At 38.4% G+C, this 19,832-nt stretch overlaps 1 pseudogene across 1 annotated transcript; it reads right to left on the bottom strand.

Moving 5' to 3' along the window:
* Positions 1 to 2,935: 2,935 nt before the first annotated feature.
* LOC118240484 (protein turtle-like) lies at positions 2,936 to 18,624 on the bottom strand (annotated as a pseudogene). Its single transcript, XR_014119570.1, has 13 exons — positions 18,383 to 18,624; positions 14,008 to 14,340; positions 12,870 to 13,085; positions 11,897 to 12,253; positions 11,775 to 11,801; positions 10,015 to 10,206; positions 9,509 to 9,778; positions 8,150 to 8,419; positions 7,810 to 8,049; positions 7,562 to 7,643; positions 6,866 to 6,914; positions 6,491 to 6,690; positions 2,936 to 4,016 (listed from the first exon to the last, which is right to left on the bottom strand). The product of XR_014119570.1 is annotated as a protein turtle-like (transcript).
* Positions 18,625 to 19,832: the final 1,208 nt, after the last annotated feature.

The raw sequence follows: 19,832 nt of genomic DNA, 5'->3' as shown, positions 1-19,832 counted from the left end.
ATTTATGTGTATACAATAATAATATTTTGCCATTAAAATGAAAATATGCCATCATTGCCGTTGTTATTTATAACATTTTTCTTGAGAGTGTTACATTTTGTGCTTAACCACAGGGATTCATTTTCATGCCAAAGATGAAAGTACTTTTTGATTTGGTGAGTGTGTGTGTGTGTGTGTCTGAACTTGGATGTCTGATCACTTTTACTAGATATATCCATAAATCCAGTAAACAGGTCATTTGCATTTATATTTACATTTATGGTATTTAGCAGACACTCTTATCCAGATCGACTTACAAAAGTGCTTTGTCATTTACCCCTAGAATACATCCTAGCCAGTAGAGTAGATTAAAGTCCAATATACCAATAAACTAGCATACTGAACTAGAATAGAAATATAGGGATCAGTGCTAATGCCTAGAAGTACAAAATACATGAGTTCTATCTCAGACAATGACTCTGCTGTCCAGACAGCAAGTGGAAGTTCATTCCACCATCTGGGAGCCAGGACAGAAAATAGACTCCATGCTTGTCTTCCATGAGATTGGAAGTTTGATTTTTCAAGCCGATCCGTACTTCAGGTTTAAAGTATTCGTGTTACGGATCGGGATTTGACCATTGACCTCATGTATGGAGGGGCTGGTCCATTTTTGGCTCTTCTGGCGAGCATCAAGGTTTTAAATCTGATGTGTGCAGCTACTGGAAGCCAAGGTCATGCTAGAGAGAGAGAGAGAGGTGTAAGACGAGCTGCAGGTATTTTTTTGGCAGTGGTGGCGGTTCGGGCGTTTTGGTGGAGAAATGCGGTAAACAGATGTTGCTCATACTTTATATGAATAAACTATACTGGAAACATCCTCCTGTGTCTAAAACCTGAACAATGTAGATGAAATAAATACAATGGTTGAAATAGGACAGTCTGGACACTGAAGAAGAAACCTTATACAACCTTATACACATAAACAAGAATGTGCAATTTGTTATATGATATACTGGAAGAAAACTTTGAAAGCCAATAATGTGTGGTAAGCCAAGCAGACCAAGTGCAAGGAAGACCTGGTTAACTGTAGAGATATTCAAGCCTGGTTAACTGTAGAAATATTCAAGCTTCAGTGTTAGACAGCAAATATTCAGTTGGCCAAGTTTGCCCTGCAATTTACAAATTTTGTAGGCTTACATTACCTAGTATGCAATCATTGCTTCATTAAATCAAAATGGAAAAAGAAATCCAAATTCATAATTTTTTTTAACAAGTCCACATATAAAGTACAGACTGCAAGGATGAGTAAGTCCAAACTGATGGCATGAGTTCTGCTTGAGGCAGTGCATGCAGAAAAACTGCTACTGGCACATCCATCATTTTTGAGGTAATTAATATTGCTATTCTAAGACAGACATCTTTTATTTTTAAATCCCATAAATGGGAACCGCTCCGTATTCTGTGTGATTATTTAAACCTGGATCCTAAAAACATCCATCAGATAAAAATAAACAGCCCAGCAAATACATGGCAAATACACAGTGGTGAGTATGAGAAGCTCAATAAATCACTAATAATAATAACACTTATACTAATAATAGGCAAAAGCAAAAAGTGCAGCTATAAAAAAATCAAATTATACTTTCACAGTCAGTGTCCATAAACCTTCTTAAAGCCATTTTGTAGAGTTTGCTTTTTGCATGAACTGCTTGTGTTTTTCCTTCAAAGATTAACACATGGATATGCTGAGATATGCCAACACATTGCACTTTAAATTTACTATTACACAATTAATCATTAGAAATTATTAATGCAAATGCAAATGCATAAGAATGTGTGTTAATGACTGCTAGACAGAGGAACAAGCTGTCCACAGCTGTGGAACAGAAGAGTGATTTCCTTGGTAGCGGTAGCTTCAGTTTAGAAGGGTCAAGGTACAATTGCAGCTATATTATCAGACATATTAGTCAAAGTCAAATTTATTTATATAGCGCTTGTTGCAATAGTTGTTGTCACAATGCACCTTAACAAAAGTCTGGGTCCAAGCCCCCAGTGAGCAAGCCAAGGGCAACAGTGGCAAGGAAAAACTCCCTAGAGCACGAGGAAGAAACTTTGAAAGGAACTAAGACTCAGAGGGGGGCCCGTCCTCCTCTGACCGATAACAGACACTACAATAGTAACAATATAAACAGTAAAGAGTGAAGTAAGTAGTGAGTGAGAGAGAGAAAATAAATAAATAAGAAAAATAAAGAAATGAGCAATCAATTTCTAGACCAGTTTTCTAGAAGTCCAAGTCTGATCACGACGGCATGCGCGTGTCCGAAACCCATCCCGCATGAGAACGTCCATCAAGCGCAACGGAGAAGTAGTTGGCTGGTGTGGAGGTGTGGTGGGCTACAGCAGGGGGCGTCAGGGGGTGGTGGGAGGAGCCATGGCAGCTGAGACGGGTTGAGGCTCAGTAACAACATGAGATTTAGGGGTTGGTGTATCTCGGCAGAACGAGAGAATAGATTATTAGGCATGTCCAGGTATGAGGTAAATTAGGGAACTATAATGTGCAAAGATGGACTCTGGCGGTCCATCATGTAAGTACCTTTTGATAGATAATCAGATGCTGAGATGCGCTTCCTTTTACATGAATGCAGGTGTTTTTTGTAGTCAGGAAGTCAGCCGCCACGTCTGCTCTTAGTCTGGGCTCTGGTAGTCTCATTCTGACTAAAATTGCTAAATATTTGGCTAAAGTTCTTAACAGTAACTCAGATGTTAGGAGTGACGACTAATTGTCTGGAGGAAACATCATCATGGCTCTGGGGCAAGCAACATGCTGGCGAACCAGATAAGGAGCCAACAAGAATAAAGAATGAATTCCACAAAAGTCATTTTTACAATTTTTAAATAATTTACTGAGTGCAAGAAGTGTGAAGCCTTTTGTGATAAATGTAACAGAAATATTTCAGGCATAATGTAACTTTGCCTTCGGTGCAAATACAGAGTAGACATGGAAAATGTACTGTAATATAAACAAGCAAATGTTAAATCTTATCCATATGGGGCACGCTCTGCACAATCGGCTTTGAGGGTCTTATCACATCGCTGCTGCCACCCAGTGAGTAGATCGTGCCATTACATCTGTGCTGAGTTCTGTTTCCAGGACCGACTGGGCGAAAGGACGATTTAGATCTCTCGTTCTGAATTTAAAGTACAGTGTTCAGCTACCCAACAACTATAAGTGGAACAGTCACTTGTTGTACAGGATTCAAGAATAAAGGCTATTAGACCCCCTGCTCTGTGACCTGGGACCTGGGAATGTTACTCTGTGACCTGGGAATGCTGTGTTAAAAATATTTGTCTGAATAAATAATTAAAATTAAAACCTTCAAGGACATTCATTCTAGCCAGTCACCTCTCAAGATACCATATTGTACTAAAAACTAATCAATGAGAATGAAAGAATGGTAGGGAAACATCATCATAATGTCATGGACAGTGAATTATGCAGTACTGTGTATGTACAGTGGTCACTGGACACTGGTCACTGCACTGCAGAGAACATCTTCATGTGTGGTAATATTACAAAGAGAACCGAGATCCTTGAATGCAGTGAAGTGAATTAAAGTTTGTCCTGTTACTGTGCGCTGGTGTATCATTATTATTCTACATGTCTATGACATGAAATACATGTTTATGACATGTTTGTATATGTATATAACATGCAGAGTTTCTAACCATCCTTCTTGCAGTGGTAAGCAATCTGTGGCTAAATGTAATCAATGATACATAAAATAATGTCATAAACATTTTATAATGTGTATCTTGGTCCAGTTGGAAATAATACCCTGTCTGACTGATCCCTAAAATAAATCAAAATCACCAGCAAGATTTTAAATTTAGTTTGTACCAATTTCATATGTGTTTGGAGGAGAAGGTGGAAGACTGTTGGCACTTTTCTCATTTTCACGCAGGACTGGAGATTGATGGTTGGTGGAGGATTTTCTTCTCATGTTCTTGAGATTGTGCTGTAGATGTGGGTTTCGTCCTTGCTGCAAAATTTTAAAACACAAAGAACATAATCTAAAATAAAAAATCATTTACTGTAACTCTTCAGGAAAATTATATTGTTTTTAACCTAATCTCTGTCTAGTGTGTGGTCGTTAGTGAATGGCCAATTAGCACAGATCATTTTAACTTGTTTCCCTGTACTAAGAAAAGGACAAAGACTCAGTGTTAGGCTACTGCTAATTAGATCTAAGTGTAGATCTGCTTCACTGTGCATGAATACACAACTAAAACAAAACCTCAGTGAAAGCACAATTAACTGCAGCTGCTTCTCACTGTGCACCTGTGTTTGGAAGTTGGTTAAATTAAGATGTGTGTTCCATCAGTCAATCAAATTTACTTCTAGAGCACAATTAAAAATAAATGAAGGTTGACCAAAGTGATGTACAGATGAAAACAGTTCAGATGTAAAAATATTTAAGGCTTTGTCACCCAATTATGAATATGGGAGAGCACAGTCGAAGGTGTCATGGTTAGTCCCTCCTAGCTTCTATGTTCCATGGTTTCCCTGTCGTATGTTTTATTTTGGTTCTGTTCCTTAGTTTCTTTTTTTTCCACCCCTCGTTTGGTTTTACACGCCCGTCATTAGTTTCGCCTGTTCCTCGTTTCCAGTCTTGTTAAGTTCAGGTATTTAAACCCTGTCTGGTGGCCTTGGTGTTTTGCTGTTGAATGGATGAATATCTGGTTGAATGTATATCCGTATTGATGTATGGAAAGTCTGTATCCGTAAGTTTGTACTCCGTGCCTTTGTGTTTATCCTAGCCTCTGTTATAGCCTGCTTCCCTCATTTGCCTTCATGTGTTTTTGCTTATCATGTATCCCCATAATCTTTGAATTGGCTCAATGACCCTGGACCGTTATAGCGACTCTGAATCTGAATTTGCCCCTAATAAATCTCGCTCTTCTCCACACTTACAGCTCACCATTACAAAAGGTTTAAAAAACAATCAAGTCAAATATGAAAAAAGACATAATATGGCTACTTAATGTAAGTAATGTATCGACAATAGTTCTATTTAAATTAATATATCTAATTATATGTCTGTTAATCATATATACCTTTTGTCCATCTACAGACTCTATAAAAATATCAACTTGAATGTTTTAGATGATTCATTACTGCCACTTCAGAGAGTTTGAGAGTTTATTAGTTATCTATAAAGGACCACTCAAAATAAAGTGTTACCAAAATTAAGGAATATTATTTAAAGTTTATATTGTATTTCTGGAAAAATTGTACCTAGTGGATGGATGTGTAAAGACAATAAAATGAAGCCCAAGACTGAGTCTTTAGGTAAGCCATGTGTGATGGAAGTGGAGAGGAGTAAATCCTGTTTGAATAGTGCAATCTTTTAGCTAAAAGGACAACCAGCCTCTGGCAGTTCTCTGGTACCAACCCAAAGATTAAAATGATGTAAAAGGATATTGTGGTCCAGCATCATGAAGATGAAGCAATTACTAGAGCTAAGTGAAGGCAATAAATCATTAGTTAACTAAGGGTTGAGTCTATACTGTGCAGCACCCTGAAACCTGATTGAAACTTGTTCAAATTGTATTTAATAATAACTAATATATTATTATTATTATTATTATTATTATTATTATTATTATTATTATTATTATTATTATTATTATTATTATTATTAATAAATAAACCTATTTAATATTAATAATAATGTTTTTTATATATAAATTAATTATTTTATATTTAATTTATATATATTTTATATATAAATTAATTAAAACAGTTGGAGCATCAGCATTCAACATCTTTAAGAAAATGTAAAGAAACAACATCTAAGAGATGAGTGTAGGATTATCTGAAACACCATATTATACAAGATAAGAAAATTAATCAGAATCAGAATTGTTGGGGTGTTGCTAAGACATTATCTTAAACTGTCCCATCTAAAGACTTGTTTAATTTTGTAATTCTTATTTTGTACTATATATAGCTAGACACACAATTTCACTCAAAATGTCACATTTCGCATTTACTTCATGACATGCTCTAGTAAAGAGTGTTATATTCCTTCCAAAAAGTGAATTTTTTGGTTTTAATAGATTGAGAGGCATTTTATTTAACAAAATTCTATTTTGAACAATTTAATTTACTGATGCATGCTTTCCAAAACAGTGAATTCTTCTTTGATTTTATTTAACCTATACACTGCAGTAATTATTTTTTCAAGTCTTAACACAAAACCAAATTTTAAGATTAAATAAAAGATGTAAAATTTTAGGATTTAAAATAGTTGGCCAGTAGGTATAAGCATTTTCTATAACTATTAAAATGGTTTTGGCCTCTGTCAAGATTTTTAGTTTTATTTATTTTTAGAGGGAGGGGTATCTCATCAGCATTAGTGTGCGTGCTTATTTGTGTGAGTGCATGTGTATGTGTGAAGGTGTGTCTAAGTGTGACAGAAATATGGTTAACTGAACCATTTGCATTGCCTACCAGGCAGAGAAATTCACTCTGGCATACTCAGTTTCCTCTTCTTGACTAAGAGCCATTGTTAGTTGGACAGTAGAGTAGAGAGATACTTCCTGTGTGTGGCAGCGTGTGAAATTAATGTTGGAGTAGTGAATGCCGTCATTTGTGGGGTCAGAGGGCATGTCCAGGGCTGAGACGTTATCATATACAGGAATAGAATCACGCTGAAAGAAAGAGAGAGATTAATTCGGACATGGTGATTAATGATTTATGTAATTAATAATCAAAATACAGGCTTAACTCTGTTACTTTGGTCATTGGACCCTTTAAGGAAAACTTTGCAGGGATATTGAGTTGGACTGAAATCTCAATTCTCTGTCGACTATTCTTCAAACTTACTTTTGCGCTGGTCTCCTCACTCCTGCTGCTGACAGCTGCGGTTCGCCCCCTGGTGGTGAACCACAGTAATAACATCACCAGGCTCAATAGCTTCTGTGTTAATCAAACTCCAGTTAAAATGATTTGTGTTAAAACCTGGTTGACATCACTGGTATGATACTTATGTAGTTTAAATCATATGTCACTGACAGACAGCAATTTACCTCCTTTGGTAGGTTAGTCATACCCATCAATCCTATCTCATGGTGTTCTCAAGGCCTGAATACTTGGTTCTCTACTTTTTATTAATTATTCTCCACCTTGGCAACATTACTAGACAGCATGGTCTCCAGTTTCACTACTGTATGCATTATATGCAATTTTCTGCTCATCCAGTCCCCTCATACAGGTTGCCTCCTCTCAGCCTAGTTGATTGCCTGACTGATATTTTCTTCCAACCACCAGCTTGCTGTCTCAGTGATGTAATTATTATGACTTTGTAACTCTATTTTTCTGTAACAGTTATTGAATAACATACCTCATGTTTTAAAATTTTCTTGCATCTTCAATTTGTTATGTGTTTTTTTTTTTTTACTTCAGTTTAATTGTCATTGTTTATTGTCTTTGCTCGTTTGTATAGTGATCTTGGGGACTGAGCAGTAAACAGCCTACAGCATTGGCAGGGTGTGTCATTTAAATGTGGCTTCAGCTTCTTACCTCATCCATAGACAGACAGCAATGAGAGTCAGAAAGAAAACCACAGTGACTCCAGAAGCTGCGTATGTCCCAGCTGGGTTCCCTGCATCAGGAAGTAGAGGGCAGAATGTTACACAGACGTGTGAACATTCTCGCGATAGAGAGGTGAAAACAAACCAGAACAGATGCTCTATGAAACTGCTCATAAGTGTGCTAGTAACGTTTCTTTCTTTAACCACTGTAGCCATTGAATTCGACCCATAATGTACCTGTTGGAACTGAATATTCTAATGAGTCCATTGATCCAAATTGGTTCTGAGCTGTGCAAAAGAAAAGTCCAACTGCTCCTGTAGCCAAAGTTAAATTGGTGCTGTTTCCCAACAGTATAACACCACTTCCTGTCTTCTTGTACCAGGAGTAATTACTGATGGGGTTGGAGTCACTGTAGCACAGCAGTGTCACCGAGTCACCAGACACACGGTCAGTAACAGACGGGACTCTGGGAGGGTCTGAGTAGGAGAACAGGAATTAAAAGAAATACACTTAAAATGTCATTTAACTTATTATATTCATAACACAAGAGGATAACACAAAGCAAACTGCACCTACATAACACATCCAGCAGGGTGGTGGTGGAGTTGTGCTGTCCCAGCTGGTTGTGAGCGGTGCAGTAGTAGAGTCCACTGTGCTGGGAGCTGATGTTGGAGATGCTGTAATTCTGGCCTGTTGGCAGCAGTGTGTCTGCAGCTGCTCTCTGCTTAAACCAGGAGAAGTTGAGAACAGGAGGGTTTGCCTCACTGCTGCAGGTCAGAGTCACTGAATCTCCCTCCACTCTCTCTCCAGAGGGAACCATCAATGCTCTGGTGTTTCTAGGGGGATCTGAAAACAAACACTCAGTGTTAAAACTAAAGCTCAACTCTAAATCCAAACAAACCTTAATATCTGTAACTTTATATATGCATATATATTAATGGCCCTATTTTTCGGGTGTTTATCAACTATCCTGATAAGTGTCATCTGTGTCATGAACTCGGGTCACCTTCCTAATGTGCAGATCACCATACACCTACCTGGAAACTCACCAGCTTCTGATTCACACTCTATTCAACATACGCGATCCAGTTCTCCTGAATGATCACCTGTCCTACCTCTGCCCTGCCTTCCACCCTCTCTCCTCCAATCATCTTCCTCCCTCCCTCATCCAATCATCTTCCTTCCTCAGCTCTTCATATACCATTGGAAGGTTGCTGGTTTAAGCCCCACCAATGCCAGGCTTCAACTGTTGGGCCCCTGACAAAACTTTAATCCTCAATTGCTTACATTGTACTCAGTCATAATTGTAAGTTGCTTTGGATAAAAGCGTCAGCTAAATGTAAAATGAAAGAACATTCAACTATTCTGACTTGCTTAGTTGCAGCCGCACTGTTTACCTTTGTAGCTCATTTTCGTGTTTAGACTGCTGCTATTTGATCTCAAAGTGTCCTCAGGTTTTGTCTGCGTTACATTCTGTCTGTAGGGGGGCTTCTACTCTCTACAATTGTCCGTGTTTTTTGATGCAGCCTGTCTGTGTTTAATTAATGTCAGGGGTTTTATAGCATCAACTGTCATTCAGAACTCTGGTAATTCTCTATTTTATATTGATATCGAAGTGCTCATTGTCAGACTTATTTTACAGTGGGCATGTGTTACTAAATGGTGTTGAACCCAATTTGAGTCAGTTGTAGTTGCTTCCAAAATTAAAGTCGCTTAATGTATTGGCTGTTTTTTCTAGCCTCTTTATAACACTAGACACTCTGACAGTGTTGTGACCTGGGCAGGGTATTTAAATATATAAACACAGCACATATACTGTGCATCCATACATATATACTTCACATGTACAGTATTAATCATACCTTATATGTATTTATATGTTACATTTAAAACATGTTGAATATGTTGTTTCATTAGGGTATAAACTGCACCTACATAACACATCCAGCAGGGTGGTGGTGGAGTTGTGCTGTCCTAGCTGGTTGTGAGCGGTGCAGTAGTAGAGTCCACTGTGCTGGGAGCTGATGTTGGAGATGCTGTAATTCTGGTCTGTTGGCAGCAGTGTGTCTGCAGCTGCTCTCTGCTTAAACCAGGAGTAGGTGAGAACAGGAGGGTTTGCCTCACTGCTGCAGGTCAGAGTCACTGAATCTCCCTCCACTCTCTCTCCAGAGGAAACCATCAATGCTCTGGTGTTTCTAGGGGCATCTGAACACAAACACATACTGTTAACATTAAAACTAAACTCTCATACACAGTCTGGTTAAGAGATTCTTATACATTCAGAAGTTGTAGTTGATAACTGTGAAACTACAACAGATAGCATCATCATCATGAGCTGTAGTAGTAAGTATTGATTGTAGTGATGTTTCTGGTTTATGATTAACTGACTTTATTAAATGCATCAAGACATCATGATTTTAATATGTAAATTCTCCACTCACACACAGGAGGAGAGAGGAGGTTCTCATGCCTTTCAGTAGCACAGCTATAACTGACTGCATCCCTGACTGCAGATACAGAGCAGGAGACAGATGTGCAGTGAGACACACGCTGTCCGTTCTTGTACCAGATGTAGGTGGGGTTGTAAGGCAGAGTGCAGGTGAAGCTGCAGCTCAGTGTTACTGTCTGTCCCTCTGATCCTGTAATCACTGTAGTGACTACCAGTTCTTTTAAAGTCAGTTGTATATTATCAGAAGCTGGGAGACAAGACTTGTCTTGTGTCACTTGTCTTGTTCTCAGGGAAGTTGTGCCAAGTTTCCAGTGGGCCTTTTCATGAATGACCTGTTTTTAAAAAGGGCAAGTAATGTCAGTATATTTTTTGCATGTTTATACAATTACATAGCAGGTTTTATTGTGTTCCTAAGTGTCTGCATGAACACTACTTATAAGTGCAGTTACAGTATAGACCCCTCCTTTACGCCCTCATCCATGTGATGCCTCTCGCCATGTTTGATGTGTTGTTGTCCTCGGTTAACGTGTCACCGTGTGTGTTGTGTTTACACTCCTTTCCTCACATGTTGCCATGTCCCCCTTTATTACTCATTAGTGTGTCTCCAGCCTCACCTGTTCCTCATTTCCATCCCTGTAAATATTCCTTCTGTTTCCAGTTTTTATTTACTAAGTAATTTACTGTTTATTTACTAAGTTTTATTACCAGTTATGATTTACTATGTGGATGATGGTCAATGTGTAAAGGCTTTAGCATTTAAATGGTCCTCCAATTTTTACTTTACTTTTATTCTTTTACTTTAATTTTTGCCATTAAAAGACTTTTGTGTCTTTGTTTGGTTGTTTGGTTGTTTTGAGACTCACGCCTGCATCCTGTCACAGTAAGAGTTTAATAAAAAATGTAACACTTGCTCTTTGGTCAAAACCAGGTCACCCATGAAAGAGGCCAACAGAGGTTATTATTATTATTATTATTATTATTATTTTTAGTTGCATTTCTATAGCACCTTTCTCAAACTCAAGGTTGCTTCACAAATATTGTTTTTTTTTTCTTTTCTTTTTTTTCCAAGAACAGGAGTGGTTGATTAAAACTTCCAACTGCCAATAATATGTATGTAAAGATAAACACAGTGGACTTAAAAATTAAATGCAGTGATTTATGAAAAAACATGTTAAAAAAAAAGATTCCAAAAATACCTTAAACACTGAAAACTTTTCAATTGAAATATATCTAAAAATGCTGTAGTTGTCTTATGTCTTAGCCATATGTGACTCAGCATAAGTTCACTGTAATCTAGTAGAAGTTGCCAGTGACACAGAGTGAGTGCAGTTTAAAGTGAGGACAAGAGCAAGAGACAATGAGAACACAAACAAAACACACTGATGTAGTACTGCTGAACCAGCTAGCCAGTGCCCAGAAATGTATAGAGCCCTCAACAGTGAAAGGTGCTTCCCAGCTACTTAAAAACATGTAGGCAGAACCAGCAGCAAAAACAAACAAACAACACTCAAACAAAAAAAAATGTTTTTTTCCAGAATCTAATAGATGTGAGGATCTTACAGACAGCAGGAGAGCGGAGCTCCTCATATCCTCTTACAGCACAGGAGTAGCTGCCTGCATCCTCACTACTGTCATACACATACAGTCTATAAGTGTTCTGGTTATATACAGGCTGTCCATTCCTGTACCAGATGTAGGTGGGGTTGTTGGGCAGCGTGCAGGTGGAGCTGCAGATCAGGTGCTTTCGACTACTTCTGTCTGATACTGTAATCTTCAGATCTGCAAGTGATTATAAAAAAATGTCTGGTACTATTTTTAATCAAAAGAAAATTATTATAGCTTACTAAACTTATTTTTAAATTATACAACATTACCTGTGACAGAGAGAGATACTCCAGGATGTCCAGTGTATTTCCCCGCAGTACTATCAGTGTGGAATCTGAACCTGTATGTGTGAGCGTCACTCTCTCTCAGGTGAGTGATTGTCATACTACAGTCATTCTGGGAGCTCTATCTATACTGCACTCTCCCCTCATACTCCTCTTCCTCTCTCACATCCACAGGTTCAACACCAACCTGCTGCTCTGTAATGAACCAGAATGATTTTGTGACCTTCTGGTTATTAGGGTAGGTATAGTAACAGTGCAGGTCCACAGATGAGCCAATCAGAGAGCAGATTGTCTGGCTATAGTAAGTCACACTCCAGCATCTCCAATTATCTGCAGAAACACCTGAAACAGAAACACTAAATGAAAAACAACTGAAACACATCAGTGTTATAGCAATAATACTCTGAAACCAGTACCAGTCAGCAATGTACCATATAAGTGTTTCCTCTAATCAGATACTGTTAGTGAGACAATGAGAATGCAGTTTAAAATAAGGCCCAGAATTCATAAGTATTTGCCTAAGAAGTATTTATAAGAGCATATACAGCATAAAAATCTTATAAAAGTGTGTTACTAACAACTGCTCTTTGATCAAAACCAGGTCACCCATGAAAGAGGCCAGTAGAGGTTGACTAAATGTACACAGGGAACAGGATTGTAATACAGTCAGTCAGCTGGCCTAAGAGAACAGTAGCAATACCAGCAGTGATACATTATAGCTAACTGACTGTGAAATGTTAGGTACAGATATGCAGTAGATGTACTTAATAAAGTGATCATTTAGTGTGTAAATAAAACATACATACATGACTGAAATATACTTACCGACACCTGCAAAACAGAAACTAAAATATATCAGCAATTAAGTAGCATCAAGGTCTCCCAGCCATTGTTAATCTAACAGTAGATGCTAGTGAGTTTCTGACAGAGTGATGAGAGTTTAAAGTGAGGATCTTACAGACAGCAGGAGAGCGGAGCTCCTCATATCCTCTTACAGCACAGGAGTAGCTGCCTGCACTATAGTCATACACATACAGTTCATAAGTGTTCTTGTTATATACAGGCTGTCCATTCCTGTACCAGATGTAGGTAGGGTTGTTGGGCAGCGTGCAGGTGGAGCTGCAGTTCAGTGTGGTTCTCCAACTATATGTGTTTGGTCTCGTAACCTTCAGATCTGCAAGTCATTTTAATTAAGAAGCTTTGGTGTTATATTTATAAATAGTATGTGATTACGTGTGACAGACAGAGATGCTCCAGGTTCACCAGTGTATTGACTGTATTAGTAATATTAGTAATGAAAATGTTAGCTTTTAATATTCATATTAGCTTTTAAACCAAGCCCAATAAATGTGTAGGAAATATGCATAAGATTTATTGATCATATATATATACTCACTGAGCTCTTTTTTAGAAACACCTGCTTTAGGTAAGTGTACAGTCAGAGACTATATATAACCCATCTGTGGTGATGCACAGTTGGTCTTAACCATCTTCATTATCAGTGGTTATTTTCTGACTGATCCAAATGCAAGACACGTTTGCTTAGTAAGTTCAGACTATGCTGCTGTGAGTGCAGATGGTACAGTGAAGGGACTGGTGTTTGCTCAGCTCTTGTAAATGGTTCTGTCCAGTTTCTTACATACACACTATTGTAAATGTAGTCAGTATCACTGCTCTGTTGAAACTGTTTCACCACCTTCCTTCTGTGTGTACTAGTAACAGAGAATCAGGTGAATTATCCCAGCATGAAATATCACACTCTCATGTCAGATCTGACCAGACTGGACTGGAAGGGATAAAATGACTGAATAATTAAAAATGTAATAATATCCATATAAAAAGAATAACACACATGTGGCATGCAAATATGTAGCTTAAGATGGATTGTCTTAATATGGCGAATATTGAATAATACTGAACTTCTGTATTAGCATTGAGATTTCTTGCATACTTTGTGTGTGTGTGTTTGTGTGTGTGTGTGTGTGTGTGTGTGTGTGTGTGTGTGTGTGTGAGTGAGTGAGAGAGAGAGAGAGAGAGAGAGAAAGAGAGAGAGAGTGTGTGTGTGTGTGTGTTCTATGTTTTATGTTTGTTATTACCTGTAACAGTTAGAGTAATTCCAGATGAAGCAGATATCCATTCACTACTCCATATTCTAAATCTGAAGTTATAAACTCCAGAGTCACTTACATTCACGTTGTTCATTGTCAGTGTACAGTCATTCCACCAAGTGCTTACAGACACTCGTCCTAAGTATTGAGGGTCTTTACTCAGGTCTTGTGGTTCTCCATCAGATCTCTGGACCTGATACCACTCTCTCGGTCTGTCACTGGAGGAACTAGATGTATATTTGCAGGGGATTTTTACTGTAGATCCAGTAAGAGCACAGAGGCTCCGAGAGGAGAGAGTTACACTCTCCTGAGACTGAGCTCCTGAAACACACACACACACACACACACACACCAGGATTATAGGGGTGAGTTTACACTCTTATCTTTATCTGAGTGTGACTGTCATGGTGTGAATGCTGCTGCTGCTGCTGCTGCTGCTGCTGATGATGATGATGATGATGATGAACACAAACACACATTGGCATTAGAACCACAAACAGGACTCTGCAGTTTAAAGAACATACAAAGCAGTGCACTGTTGCAACATAAACAAATAGATGGAGGCATGCAATTTAAAGGTGCAAGGAGGTGGATTTTGTAACAAATCTTATATCCATTGTGATCTTTATATATTTATTATTTTCTCATTTTTTTCTGAAGTGATTTTTTAAAAGGCTCAATTCTGGTTGACGTGAATCAGATCTTATCTGAGGAAAATGTTAGAGAAAAATTAAATGGTGGCTTGAAAGGGCAGTGGTGATTTGCAGAGAGATCAGAGAGAAATATAAATAGAGATTTCACAAAAAGGTTTACCTGCCAGTAAGATGAGCAACACTGCTACTGAAATATTTCCTCCCATTACAAATATCACAGTATTCCCCTTTGGACAAAATGTATTTAAGTTTAGTTTTTATTTTTAATCTGTACTGTATTCATATGTAATTAATATATTCTCCAAACTAAGCTTGGTCCTCTGCTAAGACTAGAATGATGATACAGTTACAAATTTGTAAGAATATTTCTAAGAATAAGTCAGAGTTGGGGTTCATTTTAAGGTAAGGACTAATATCAGGGTTCACTTTTGTACTCTTTCTTACAACTTTATTCAAGCAGAATCTAATGACATCTCTCTCACTTGTTGTAATTCCCTGCAGGGTTTTGTGAGATCACGCTCACATCTCTTGGCATGTGCAGTCTGTCACTCCCTTCTACTCTGTTCATCACTGGTCAGTGTGTGACCACAAGACTACTGCTGACAGGAGATTATTGCAATGGCTCATTCTCAGCACAGCAGTTACACAGGCATGAAAGAGGCATGGAAGTGGTATCAGAATCAGAATCAGAATTTGCCAAGTACAAAGTGTACATAGAATTCTCTTGGTGTTTAAATAAGATTAAGTACACTAAGATAAATAAAAAAAGATAAACTTCATAAAAACAAAATCTAAACTATATATACACACTATATGTAACCTGTATATGCATGACTACATATAAACTATATATCTTATACATAAACTATGTATAACATAAAAGACAAGTGCATTCACACACACACACACACACACACACACACACACACACACACAGTTTGTTCTGCAAAGCAAACTCCATTAAAGGCCTTAATGTCACGCCCCCCTCCTCAGCTCTCTCTCTCACGTGATGGGACATTCCACGTGGCTTTGTGTTTGTTTTCCCTCGTGTAGGCGTGTCTCCACGTGCCCTTTGTTTACTTCCCTGTTCCCACATTTCCACGCCCCCCTTATTAGTGGTGTTCCTCGCTTTCATCTGTGTCTAGTTCCTTCCTCATCAAATACCACGCTGTTAGTATTTACCCTTGTCCATTATTATTGTCATGTTGTGTAACTGTTGTGTGTCCCTTTGTGTAAGTTCGTACTTGTATGTTGTGTTTTTTTCACGGTGTGCCCCGAGAGCCAAAGGGCGAGGTGCAGGACGCACAGACTCCATCGATGTGGACAAACATTTATTAACACACAAAGACAATGCACTCACATACAACATCAACGATGAACACGAAAACATTTAACAATGACGATGCTAACATTAACATCAACAACGACCAAAAATTCTGCACACTATGAAGAGGGTTTAAATACATACAAACAAGGTGCAGGTATGTGCAGGCGTGGTTACAGACAAACAAAACCCTCCCACTGCACGCTGCGGGCCAAACCACATGATTAGTGAGAGGCGAGCGTTCCGTTACAGTTCTCGACTTCTACTTTCGTTTACATTAAACAATAATTCGCTTGCATCCTACCTCATCACACTTAAACATAGTTAGGACCTATTTTATATTCTTTATCCAAGACCATCCAGGGTAATTGTCTTATTATATCAATATACAGTATAAAATATGTTGTTATATAATTCAGATTAGACATTTTGAGTTCATTTCAACGGTTACGCAAAAAAGGAGATTGACCATCAGCAGTTATGTATGTGCATACATGTGGAGTATTAATTTGTTTTAGCCTATTATTAGTAGAATATTAAAGCATATAAAAAATTCAGCAGACTGTGCATGGGCATTAACAACACATTGTAGCCACCTCTAGACAACTCTTTGCTACCTCTGGGACTCCCCAGTTAAAACGTCCAAGAACCGCCTCTGCATGAAGGTGTGGTGTGCTGTGATAGCCACAAAGGAATACAATACACTTTAATACAATTAAAATATTCAGTATGGAACTTTGTACAATTTTGAATAGACACACACACACAAACACAAACACACACACACACACACACACACACACACACACACACACACACACACACACACACACATACACACACACACACACACACACACACAGTAATATTAAAATCTTCAGTTTAGATGTGCAGGTAGTGGGAATTTCCAGTTGCAGAAAGTTATTTGAGATCTCAAATTGTTTGCAATTATTAAAAAATCTGGGATTTTTCTTAAGTAGCTTTTCACATATTTTGGCTATACCCACCTGTTAAAATTAATAAAGTTTCTACCCTATTCAAGTTCCCACAAATGTACATCAATTGTGTGTATATATACACGGGATAACATGATGAATATCCGATGCCAATAGAACACCATTAGAGCTTCATATCTTTACTCTCTTCACTCCAGCCAACAACAACATCGCGAGCTCATCAGGTAGGCACCTCCCTTTGGTGGGGATCATTGAATTAAGCCCACGACACCTCCAGGAGGCTCAACAGTGAGATCTGGTGTCTCAGTCTCACCCCCTCCAAGTTCCCTTTAAACCAAGCTCTACCTCTTAAACACTGTGCCACTCACAAAGACACACACCTCTTAAACACTGTGCCACTCACAAAGACACACACCTCTTAAACACTGTGCCACTAATAAACACAGCTGCACCTCTTAAACACTGTGCTAATATTACTGTAAAAACCATGATGGCCTTTCCGGTGACTAAGGCCATACCCAGCCCCACTGGCACCATTAATGCGTGCTCAGTGCTGCCAGTTCCACTTGGCTATTACCTTTAAGCATTCTCTAACACCAATCCACCCTGGGCTGCCTAGTGACTAAAGCTGGCACCATCAATGCCTCCTCAATGCCACCAGTTCCATCTGGATCTACCACTTTACACCATGACATGACAGCCTCATCCATTCTGCCTTTATGGGGCATTACCCCAACCAGACTGAGCTCTCCTTATCCACAACCACTGACTAGCCCTTTCAGCTACTTCTGACAACTCCTTCACAGCTACTGCCAAATCTGTGCCGAACTGCACAAGTTATAATGTGGCAGACTTTGTGACAAATCCCCCAACACCTGTCTCTACTGGTCTTATATGTGCCTCCCACCTGCGTTCTCTCACCTCAGACACTGCATCTTCAAATGAAACTGTAAGCTCTCAAAATTAAAGCATCCGGGTGTTTAAAATTTTATTTTATTATTTTTTTTATGAGTACCACACCATGTCCAGCCTCAGCGAGGTTAACACAGTACATTGTGGGACCTGTAGTTTTTTTATTTACATCAACAAACAATTTCCAGTCTCGTCCTTCACCCCATCTACCAATATTTAAAGCCAATGCTCATTCTCCAACACGCTCCACTTCTCATACAAACCTAATCGCTTTATTAGAAATTCCACTCAGCAATCTCTAGACATTTACTATCAAACACTATAACACTCTTAAGATCTTGATTGTGTCTCCACATGTGACAAACTAAACTTAGACGCTGATAAAATATGCTTCAGCGTGCCAAACCCCACACATAATTTACACTTAGGGTCTTGGCCTACCCACTGTCCATTGTCAAAGCAATATCATGCGTGCCCAAAAAACAAAGTAAAAAATAAAGGAAATATTCAAAGTTTACCTGCCAGTAACATGACGATTGTTGCTACTGTAATATTTCCTGATGTTCGGAAAGACATGTTTCACACACTGGTTCACACCGGTCACACAGAAGTGATACTTGGAGCTCCAGTAAGTAATAACTTTAGGCTAAATGCTAAATTTAAGCCTTAAATGAAGGTCTCTGCTACTTTCTTGTCTTCCCGACTATAACGGCCGTGACTTCAGTCCTGCTCCTCCTCACACATCCTACACTGGGAAGATGTTGTGATCTTGGTTACTGTCAAACAGCAAAGACACGGAAAGTGTGTTGTGCATTTAGCAGACCGTTTGTTCATCACACCCCTCCCCCTATTTTTAGCTTATAACTTCTTCCTTTTTCTGTTCTCAAGATCACAAAACTCATTCAAGTGTGAGAAACCTTTTTTCCTTTTTGTTTTTCTACTCATTTGCTTTGTTTGTTTGTTTACTGATAAGTTAAAGATGTACTAGTCTGCCCTGGTATCAGGCTTGGCCTCTCCTGTGTCCTGCATCATCTGTTACACCAGATGCCACATCTATCACTTCTGTCAAAGTCCCTGAGGTCAGGTTTGAGTTTGATCAGACTGACTGGTAATGGAATTCTGGGTATTTATTCTACCGATTGACCATAAATTATGTCTTTGGTCGTTATGGCTGCCCAGAGCTCGTAGTCACATACGTTAGTCCAGACTTTCCTATAGCAGAAGCTGTGAATATATTTAGGTCAAATGTCATCAAACAGGAACTCAGCAGCCATATAGATGAGAGGTGGGCTTATCTTACACTATCAGACAGTAGAGTGTGAATACAGACTGACATTTATACCACTTTAGTCTTGGTATGCCCAACTCATACCAGTCAAACACACAGCTGCTGTACTGAACACTTATATGAAGATACAAGAATTTTTATTTTGTCATGTTTACTATGGTGAGTAAATAAAGTTTGAAACCACTTTTTCTATTGTAGCCACTTAATTTGAAGAAATAGGAGATGAAATATAAAACAAATGAAATATAAAATCCAGAGTTTGTTGTTTCCAGATTTTCTTTTGTAAACTGTTTTTGAAGTAAATAGTAAAGCAAGCAATATAAAGACGTTAACCAGCCACAGGGGGGCGACAGTGAACTCAGGAAACTGAGTGTACTGAACACTAGAAAGCAACACAGCACAATGAGTCACAGCAAGTGAAGTCAGAGCATTTCATGACAACAGAGTTTATGTTGAATTCATAGAGACAGAGAAACCCCAAAGAATTAATTAATTGTGTCAGGAAACAATATTTCTGAAAATAATATTTTATAGCGGATTAAAACACACATTCTTTGGAACTGTGCGACCATCCTTTTAGTCTCTCAATTTTGCTTAAAAATACAGTGATGCTGTAAACCTGTCAGAAATGCCAGTAGCCCATCCAGTGTGTACTGCAGGTAATGCATCATTTATTCATA

This window comes from Electrophorus electricus, chromosome 23 (assembly GCF_041902795.1).
Source record: "Electrophorus electricus isolate QZ-2024a chromosome 23, ASM4190279v1, whole genome shotgun sequence".
Lineage (NCBI taxonomy): Eukaryota > Metazoa > Chordata > Actinopteri > Gymnotiformes > Gymnotidae > Electrophorus > Electrophorus electricus.
Note: the sequence above shows the minus strand (reverse complement) of the source record. Positions and strands in the feature narration are given on the sequence as shown.